A 10,750-nucleotide genomic window follows, 5' to 3' on the forward strand; every position below is an offset into this window, starting at 1 on the left:
ATTCCATTGTGGTGAAGCTTCATGGTGTCGTTGGGAGCCTCCAATTGAGTTGTGGAGATTGCCCCAACCTCGTTTGTAAAGGTTCGGTCGCCGCCTCCAAGGGCACCAATAGTGGAATCACGGCATCTCGCATTGTGTGAGGGCGTGAGGAGATTACGGTGGCCCTAGTGGCTTCTTGGGGAGCATTGTGCCTCCACACCGCTCCAACGGAGACGTACTTCCTCTCAAAGGGAAGGAACTTCGGCAACACATCCTCGTCTCCACCGTCTCCACTCTTGGTTATCTCGTGCCTTTACTTGTGGAAGCTTATTTGTTTCATATATCTTGCTTGCTTGTGTTCCTATCCATGTTGCATCGTATAGGTTGCTCACCTAGTTGCATATCTAGACAACCTACTTTGATGCAAAGTTTAAATTGCTAAGGAAAAGCTAAAAATTGTTAGTTGCCTATTCACCCCCCCTCTAGTCAACCATATCGATCCTTTCAATTGGTATCAGAGCCTTGTCTCTTTATTAAGGACTTTACCGTCCAAAGAGTATGGTTGATACCGTAGACGGTGTGGAGGAACACTCCGGTGTGAATCCGATCCCGTCTACGGGCGATGGGGGAACCTCGGTCTCTCGTGAGGAGTTCAATGTGGCCTTGGAGACATTGAAAACCTCCATGACGACCGAAGTTGAAAGCATGTTTACTAAATTTCTTGAGGGGCTTAAACTATCCACCGCACCGTTGAAAGTGGGTGACCCCGCCAACAAGGTGACGGATGATATCCCTGACAAGGTGGAAGCTAGTAGTGAAAAGGCTCCTTCTTCTAGTGGTAAGAATGGCACCGGCATCTTTGCCCATGTGGAACCACCACTTGTTTATGGTGGACCGGTTCCTTCCACTCATTTGAATCATGCCGGTCCTCCCCCTAAGATTGTGAAAAATGAGGACTTTGATTCTTGGGTTTACCGCTTTAAACGTCATTTAAATCATGTGAACACTAACCTTTGGAGAATCATTGAAGAAGGTTTTTATCTGCATGATCCAAGCAACTTCACTCCTCGAGAAGCCGCGGATAATCAATTCAATGAGAATGCTCTCTTCATCATTCAAGATGCAATTCCACCCGAAGACCTACCTCATCTTCGTCCCTTCGCCTTGGCCAAAGATGCATGGCATTGTGTTGTCTCTCTCTACCGGGGAAGCGCAAGCATTCAACGCTCCAATTATGAAGTGGTACAAGATGAGGCCGATGAGTTTGCAATGAAAGAAGATGAAGAACCTCGTGAGCTTTATCGGAGAGTAACCAAACTCGCGGTCTCACTACGAGATCACGGGAGCAAGGACACGGATGACAATTGGATCAAGCGCAAATTCCTCAAGGCAATGATGCCCTATCACAAGGCCATGTCCTCCGTCATTCGTCAAAGACCGGACTTCCACACTTTGACCTCAAGCGAAGTGTTGGATGAGTTTGTGGCCATGAACATTTTGGACAAGACCGCCGACAATGCGGTGCTCTATTCTCAACGGGCAAAGAAGCCTAACCTTGCATTGAAGGCCAAGCTCACCGTGGAAGAAGAAGAAGAGGAAGAAGAGGAGAGCAACCCCGAAGATACGAAGTATGCATATCATGAACACATGGCACTTGCTTCAAGGCAATTTTGGAGCAAGAAAAACTCGAGGCCAAACTTTAGCAAAAGCAACTCGAGTGGCACAAGGGGCAAGCAACGTGTAAGGACTTGCTACAATTGCGGCAACGTGAGTCATTTCATTGCGGAATGCCCATATGAGAAGAGGGAAGACAATGGTGGCAAGCTCATCCGAAAGGACATGGCCAAGTCGTTCCCCAACGAGAACAACTTCACCAAGAAGACTCCTCCCAAGGCTTTGGTTGTGCAAGAAGAGTACAATGAGGATGATGAATATGGTGAGTCGGTTGCCATGGCCTCCGTTGCCATTGCAACAACGTCATGGGTGTCTCTCTTCAACTCACCCAATGAGAGCATCACCGCCAAGTGCCTCATGGCTAAATCCACCAACAAGGTAACCTCCAACATCAAAACTACCATCATTAATCATCCTTCCCCGACGGATAGCATTAATGAACTTGAGGGAGCTAAGGTGGAGGCTAACGAGTTTGAGGCCTTTATGGGCAAACTCAAGGGAAAATCCAAGAAGCACTTTGTTGCTCTCTTGGAACAACTTGGTGAAGCCAATGACATGATCGAGGCTCACGGAGACACCATCTCTAAGATGGAAGGGCATAGTCATGACTATGCCAATGAGATTTCGGATCTTTCCAATGCTCTTGAGGAAGAGTGTGGTCTTCGTTTGGCTCTTGAGGAGTCACACAACGTTGATCATGCTAAGTTAAAGAAAGATTATGATCATGTCCTCATTGGTTCTCGTGTGCTAAATTCCGAGAAGGCCAAACTCGGGGTTGATCTTGCTAGACTCAAAGAGGAGTTTGATATACTTGACAAGGCCCACAAGGCCTTGAAGGGTATTCACGCTAGTCTCAAGGAGTCTCATGATCAACTTCAAGTGAAGCTAACTAAGGAGAAAGCAACTTTTCCTCATATGGTTTTAATTGATAATGCAAATGCTACTAACCCGTGTTGTGAGCATATACATCTTGTTGAGTAAAATGCGAAGTTGAAGGAGCAACTTGAGAGAGGTCTTGCGACTTGCATACAAGGCAAGAAGAACCTCAACGATCTCTTGATCAACCAAAAGGGTGGTGTGGCCAAGGAAGGGGTTGGGTACGTGCCCGCTCCAAGAACAAGAAGAAGAATGACAAGACCAAACGACCTCCTCCCCTCATGCAAACCTTTGTGAGGGAGGGAGAGAGTGCCCCCGAGGAGAAGAAGAAGAACAATGTCAAGAAGGGCAATGTCACCCCTCTCAACAAAGCCGGCGATTTTAACCCTTCTTATGTGTTATGTCGTGCTAGTGATGGGCATGTTTATGACAAATTTGTTGGTTCTCTTCATGAGTACATTGAATGGTCTATTTGGGTTCCTAATACCCTTGTTACTAACATCAAAGGACCCATTACAAAATGGGTACCTAAAACCAAGCATTGATCTCTTGTAGGTGTTTGCTTCCGGTGGTGGATCATGGTTGCTCGACAGTGGAGCTACAAATCATATGACCGGAAGCAAGGACTTGGTGGTGGAGGTGCACAAGGTTCCATCTATGCCCACCAATGCCGAGTGGGGTGACGCCTCATCTTCTAAGGTATTGGGACTTGGCAAGGTGGTCATCTCTCATGATCTCACGATCGAGAAGGTCATGCTTGTTGAGTCCCTTGCATACAATTTACTTTCCGTTCGTCAACTTGCAATCATGGGCTTTGCCACTTTCTTTGATATCGATACCGTGGCCCTCTTGTGGAGAAAGACTCTTAAAGTAGTCTTTGTTGGGCATGTCGAGAACGGTCTATATGTGATTAACTTTTCTGAGCGACCCACTAAGACTACGACGTGCCTAATGGCTAAAGTTGATGTGGGATGGCTTTGGCATCGCCGTTTAGCCCATGTCAATATGAGATCTTTGCAAAGTCTCCTCAAGGAGGACCATGTCCGTGGACTAACGAATGTTAGTTTTGCTAAAGATCGTGCTTGCAGTGCCTGTATCGAAGGAAAGCTACATGAGAAGGCTCACCCTCCCACGACTATCATTTATTCAAAGAGGCCTTTGGAGCTCCTTCACATGGATCTCTTTGGGCCTCCATCCTTCGATAGTCTTGGAGGTAGGAAGTATTGCTTGGTGATTGTGGATGACTACTCAAGGTACACGTGGGTGTATTTCTTCAAGAGGAAGAGCGAGACCCAACAAATTGTCATTGACTTTGCAAATGAAGCACAACGTTAACACAATGCAAAGATCTTGACAATAAGAAGTGACAACGGCACCGAGTTCAAGAACTACACCTTGGATGAGTTTCTTAGTGATGAGGGAATCAAACATCAATATTCCGCGCCCTACACCCCTCAACAAAACGGTGTTGCGGAGAGGAAGAACCAGACGTTGATGGATGCGGCAAGGACCATGATGGCGGAGTTCAAGTCTCCGTACAACTTTTGGGCTGAAGCCATCAACACCGCGTGTCATGCATCCAATCGGCTCTACCTTCGCAAGGGCTTGAACAAGACTCCATATGAGATACTCACCGGTAACAAGCCCAACCTCAAGTACTTCCGGGTATTCGGGTGTAAGTGTTTCATTCTCAAAAAAGGTGTTCGGTTGTCTAAATTTGAAGCTAGAGCTTATGAGGGCATATTTGTTGGTTATGCTACAAACTCTCATGCTTATCGTGTCCTCAATAAATCCACGGGACTTATTGAGGAGACGTGTAACATGGAGTTTGATGAGAATAACGGCTCCCAAGTGGAGCAAAGTGGCACTTGTGATGTAGGTGATGAAATTCCTCCTCAAACCATAAGAAGAATGGGTGTTGGTTTTATCCTACCCATTGAGGAACCCCTTGTGGCCGAAGGAGAAGGACAATGCTCCACTCAAGTGGAGCCATCACCAACCCAAGGCCCACACGCTTCCGAAGAACAAAGTGAAGGCCCTCAACCTCATGAACAAGACCAAGGGCAATATCATACTCAAGACGGTGTGGACACACCAATTGATGCCCAAGGTCAAGTTCTCTCCCCCGAGCAAGTTCAAGATCAAGAACAAGTTCATGACGGCGCTCAAGATGATCAAGTAACCGCTCCTCAACTCACCACCGAGGAGGAATTAGAGCGTCGTGCCGCCAAGGTTGCTTCCAAGCTCTCCACCAAGGATCATCTCATGACGAATGTGCTTGGAAGCTTAAGAAAGGGGGTAAGCACTCGTAGACAATTAGAAAATTATTGTGAGCATCACGCGTTTGTCTCTTGTGTGGAACCCCACAAGGTCTATGAAGCGCTAGAAGATCCGGATTGGCTCAATGCCATGCATGAAGAACTCAACAACTTCGAGCGCAACAAAGTGTGGAGATTGGTGCCAAGACCGACCGGGAATCACAATGTCATAGGAACCACTACTAGAAATCCCCATATTTCCGACGGTGAAATATAATAGCCGACGGTCCGTCGGTTATTAGAGTAATAGCTGACGGTAGTTCCAATGGCCGACCGTTATTGCCAACTCACAAGTATTACTACCAATAGCCGGCGGTATACTAGATTGCCCGACGGTAAAAATCCAACTCTCGGATATCCAATTAAATGCCCGACGGTTCATTATAATGTCCAACGGTTTTTGCTACACCCTCGGGGATTACATGTAATGCCCGGCGGTGAAATTTAATAGCCGAAGGTGAAAAATAAAACTCTCACCTATTAGTGCAAATGGCCGATGGTACATATGTGACTCTCGGTTATTTGGAAAATACCCAACGGGAGATAGCAATAACTGACGGGTAACTTTCACTCTCTATGATTTGCTTCAATGGATGACGTCAATAAACATGTGGAATGACCAATTGTAATTATATTCTAGATAATTCAAGATGATACATTTCTCTATAAGTATTAACCAATAGCTAGTATTCTAGAGTGTCTACTCACAGGCTATGTATCCGCGCATAAGCTGATTTTATATACAGATGTATGTATAAATTTCACACTTTTAATTGTTGACTTGCAAGTTCCATTGAGAAGTTTTATCTCTATATCGGTAATTTATTACTCTGGTTGTAGATTCTGTAGGTCCGAGGGGCGTTGGGTGCAGGCTCTACGTCGGGGGAAACCCTTGACCAATGAGGCCGGCCATGATGTTGGCGACGCCCATGGTGTTGTTTTCCTTCTTGTGGGCAACATCGAGACCTACACCCGGCCCTCCGCCTCTTGGCCGCAGGCGAAAGCCCAAAATCTCCGGATTGGGCGACAACAGCGCATCGACGTTGCTTTCTTCTTGAAGGTGCCAGCTTGGAAGCTCTTCGTGGTCAGGGCTCAGTGCGATGGTGGTCTGCTGGTCTTCAATAGTGTCCATGCTCGGCAGCTGTGGTGGGTGTTTGGGTCTTGGCCGGAGACAGTGGCGATGTATGAGTTTCCTTTAGGGGTGAGCTCGCCACGACTGTTGTCCTATCCTCGGCAACTGGTTGGCCTGTCCATTCGTGCTCGAGGGTGAGTTGCTCTGCCTGCCGACAGGACGGTGTCCTTTGATCCAGGACGAGAGTGCAGGGGTGCCCTCTTCGGAGGCAGCGACGGGACAACAAGTTTGACCTTGGGAGGAAGAGTGTGGCTTTCGACCGGCGGTGAATAGATCCCTTGTCGGAGCCGTTGATGACATAATCTGAGGCCGTCGTTGTTTCGTGAAGTTGTGTATCTCGTTGATTCATTTTCCGTTTCTTGTTGTATGGCCGGTTGTAATTTGTAGTTTTCTTTATATATAAAGCAAGGAGAAAGTCTTTCTCGATATAGCACACACAGTCAACTATAACTTTATATATGCATACCAATATACTCCCTCCGTCTCAAATAAGTGTCTTAAAATTAGCATAAAGTTGAGACACTTATTTTAAGACGGAGGGAGTATTATTAAATAGAGATGCTATAACATATAAAGTAGTGATTTAAATGCTTTTATATTTCTTTACAGAAGCAATAAGATTTACGTACAACGATTCATGTCAAATATAGATTGATTCCCTGATTTGGGTCATTTTTTTCGAGCTGATTTGGGTCCAACATCAGCCAATCGTACAAAGACCGTCCAATATTTCCCGCTTGATAACAAATTTTATGTACGTGGCCACGTCCTCCCATGTCTCACCCCCTTTTCCCTCTGATGAAACCTCCCACGCAGCTCCTTCTCTTTCCCCCATCCCCGCCAGTACGCCACCACGCGCCAATCCCGCCGTCGCCCATCGATCCGGCGCGCAGTTCCACCCTCGTCTCTCTCCCTGGTCCAGCAACGTCACCCAGCCCCTTAGCTTTTCCTCCCGGCGCGAAAATGTCCTTTTGACTCCCGTCTCCGTCTTGTTGGCCCGCAGATCTGGCAGCCCTCAGCCACGACGCTACGAGCTCTGGCCGGCTTGACCTCGTCGCCCCCATCCAATAGGTGCTCGATGCCGCTCCTCGGGACCGCGGCGGTCTTCTTCATGGGCTCTCTCTCCCTTCACCTCCTACGCCATGTATCGGCCCCTTCCTGAAGCTCCTCCTCATCCGTGTGCCCCCCTAATGTCACCGAGTGGACCACACCCACTCCCGCCTCCGCCCGCCTGTACCAGGTCTGGTCGCCTCTTCCTTTGGGCTTTGCGCAATTCGTCGAGCAGGTCATATATGTGCCGTGTGTACGTGTGCTTTTGTAATGGATGGTGGGATTGTGTTCTGGTGGTTGGGGTGCAGGATTTGCTCCTATTGTTCAAGTTGAATACCGGGGAGATGGAGGAGATGGTGCCATGAAGGGCTAGTGTGGTGGTGAGGTTCAAGTTCTATAACGAGGCCATGGTTGTTTGCATGTCTGTTTAGTTTTTTTTCTTTTGTATGGTTGTTGAAAAACAAAGCCGAGCCTATTAGTTTGGAAAATAAAGTCAAGCCTATGTGTTGAAAAATAGTTTGATTAACTAGCAAGTGGCCATTTGCGCCGGTGAGTTGAGCTGGCTAGCTTGTGTTGATGCATGCATGTTTGGTCAAGGCTAGCTAGTTGCAGCAGTTGGGAATAGTACATAAGAGAAGAGACCCTATATCAGCGTGTGTAATCAGGACTGGCATGTATACTTGATACTACTGTATAGCTTAACTAGCAGTCCCTGTAAGCAAACCAACTAACATTGAAGAGGTCCTCATTCATGTCATAGTACGTACATTCCTAGTTCTTTTTCCTTCAGTTTTGGTTCGTAGATGTAATTGTAAGTTTTGTAATCTCGCTTTTGCTTTTCTTATCAGTATTTTGTAGTTCTGTAACATTTAACTTGTATGCCTAAGGCTGAAGCAGTCACTGACATGTTAACATCATGTCCCGTGTGTTCTTTCTCAAAGATGTAGAGCAGGGGTTCTTACAGTTTGATAAATACAGGCCACATCAGATTCTGAAGGCGGCTTTGAAAGGGGGTGAGAAGATGCTCGTCAAGACTAACTGAAAAGGTTAGTCCATCATGTCTTACCCATTTAGTTATGCGCCAATTTAGTTCTGGACAACATGAGCATGCTGCGGATAACTTGCTTTGAGACATGCTCTTTTTATTTGAGCCTGATTTCTTAGATTACCTCATTGCCTACGTGGTACTGTTGTACTGTATATGATGTATGCACCTGCTTATGCCCTATTTTCCCAGATGTGGCTCATAACTGAGATATCTATCTATTAAATCCATCTTAATTAAGGTGCGATGGCACAATTTGGTTGAACTCATATAGGAAAAGATGTTGCTATAATCAATTACAGTAAAATCATTTGCACAGAGAAAAATATTTCAACATTAGACAATATGATCTGGCATGTTTGACCCTCATCAGGCGTCCTCCTTTCTAGCTTTTGTTTTTCCCTGTACTAGCTTTGCCTCTTTTGGTCCTCAGCTTTCCATACCTTGATGCTTTTGAGAATGTCCAGCAAACTTGGTTTCATTTTAGTAATGGAACCAGGGGGCCGCCTCTCTGTTTATCTAAAAAAGTGGACAATATTGAATTTTTTTGGAAGTTCAAACAGAAATAATGGTAGCTTAACATGAAGAATGATTGTGACCTGTCATACGAAACATAAGAAGTTGCTTAATTTGCTATGTGCAATATAACCTAAACTATTGTTGGTGGAGATTAGTGTGCTACTGCTATTTAATTTGTTTGAATGAAAAATTATATTTATATCTTTCTTTACATGACATTCTTAATCTGTTTTTTGTATTTATTGTATGCCCAAACTAGCCAATAGTGTTATGCTAGTCTACTGCTTCTGTTGTGTCATCAGACTGCAAAATATAAGCGCTAGTATATATACTTCAGTGGGGTTGCAGATGTCTGTTGTACATTTGTACTTGGTTATCATTTTACAACTTCAACAAGCCAATGAATCGATTATCGATACAACATATGTGTCTTTCAGATAAGGTTTTTTTTACCTGTATCACCTGGCCATCTTGGTGTAACCATAGTACATGCGGGTTCTGGACATAGGATTGTTATAGTTAATTAAAAAATGTCATGTGCTTAGAATTATATTAATGTTACAAGTAATTTGAAAAGCATGATGTGTTCTGAACCGTTGCAAACTTATAATGAAATTGACATTAGTGTAGTTTATTGGTATATTCCTTTTGTACACAGAGCAACGTGTAGTACTCAGTCTATTATTTGAAGTTGTGTTCCTGCTGATTCATGTAACCCTGAAAATTGCATGTGAAGGACCAAAAGGTGAGTACGTAGTCATACTGTTAGATATCTAACCACTCAATTAGAACATCTAAGTTCCTTTTTTTGTATCATCAATTAAATTTCAACTACAGTATGTCATTTTCATCTCCCTTACATCTAGTCTAATCATTTCTTAGGAATGGGAGACAATACTGAAGAATCGTGATCTATGGCAAGGGTGATGATGTCTATGGCGATGATTGTTATGATCTATTTGGCGACGAGCATTATGATCCATATGGTGATGAAGGGTGACGAGTCTAGTGATCTTTCTTCAAGACGTTCAACAAAGTGAAATCATGGGGTTTTGGTCAATCTAGCTTATGCATAATGCTTGGACCATTATATCTTAGTTAATTTTTTTTTGCATTTTAAACTTTCTAGATTATTCATCATGATCAATGTAATTCTGATGCAACTCTTCTGATATTTTGAAAGTTGTGCTATATACAATATATGTTACTTGGTCATGTGTGGGCTATGCAATTCTGTGATATATTTGAAATGAAAAGCAATCCTCTAAGGGTGACTATATATATAGGGTGTTCGTAGGCCTCTCAACTATAGGAATAAATGAAGGGGTGTATGCACAACCAGCGATTATACTAGCTGACAGTTTGGTTCTCCTCTTAGTTATAATGAACCCCGAGGGGCGAAATATGACGTCACCTATTGCAAAAGCCGAGGGGAATTGATAACTGTCAGGAAATAAATTCCCGACGGGAAACCGTCAGATATGAGCATCTTCGAGTTTTGGGGAGCTGGCTCGTGACCAAAATATGACTGACGGCTCACCGTCATCCAAATACTGTGGAAAAATGTATTACCCTACGGTCCCATCGACTATTATTGTAATGGCCGACCAGGCATAGCCGACGGGAGATTGCCGACGGTGTACCGTCGGTTATAAAGAAAGATGATGGTGAAGGAAAATACCCGACGGTAATTTGACCCTCGGTTATAATGAGAAATCTAGTAGTGAACCAAGTGGATATTTAAGAACAAGCAAGATGCCCATGGGATCATCATTCGCAACAAGGCTCGTTTGGTAGCACAAGGCTACTCCCAAGTCGAGGGTATCGACTATGGTGAAACCTTTGCTCCCGTTGCTCGTCTTAAATCCATTCACATGTTGATTGCATATGCTTCTCATCACAACTTTAAGTTACATCAAATGGATGTGAAGAGTGCTTTTCTTAATGGTTCTATTAATGAATTGGTTTACGTCAAGCAACCCTCCGGGTTCGAGGATCCCTACTTTCCCGATCATGTGTATCAACTCGATAAGGCACTCTATGGCCTTAAACAAGCCCCACGTGCGTGGTATGACCACCTTACCGAGTTATTACAAGACCATGCTTTTGAAGTTGGGCTAATCGACCCCACTCTTTTTACTAAGAAGGTCAAAGGGG

The 10,750-nt window shown here is 44.7% G+C and overlaps 1 long non-coding RNA gene across 2 annotated transcripts; it reads left to right on the top strand.

Annotated features, from left to right (window-relative positions):
- The first annotated feature begins 6,746 nt into the window (after positions 1-6,746).
- On the top strand, positions 6,747-9,798 carry LOC119334676. 2 transcript variants are annotated; one of them, XR_005161487.1, is made up of 4 exons: positions 6,747-7,219; positions 7,338-7,409; positions 8,008-8,075; positions 9,476-9,798. It is a non-coding gene; the product is annotated as an uncharacterized LOC119334676 (long non-coding RNA). The 2 variants fall into 2 exon arrangements; XR_005161486.1 differs by having other exon boundaries at positions 6,747-7,409; positions 9,476-9,795.
- The last annotated feature ends 952 nt before the right edge of the window (positions 9,799-10,750 follow it).

This window comes from Triticum dicoccoides, chromosome 7A (genome assembly GCF_002162155.2).
Source record: "Triticum dicoccoides isolate Atlit2015 ecotype Zavitan chromosome 7A, WEW_v2.0, whole genome shotgun sequence".
NCBI classification, from domain to species: Eukaryota; Viridiplantae; Streptophyta; class Magnoliopsida; order Poales; family Poaceae; genus Triticum; species Triticum dicoccoides.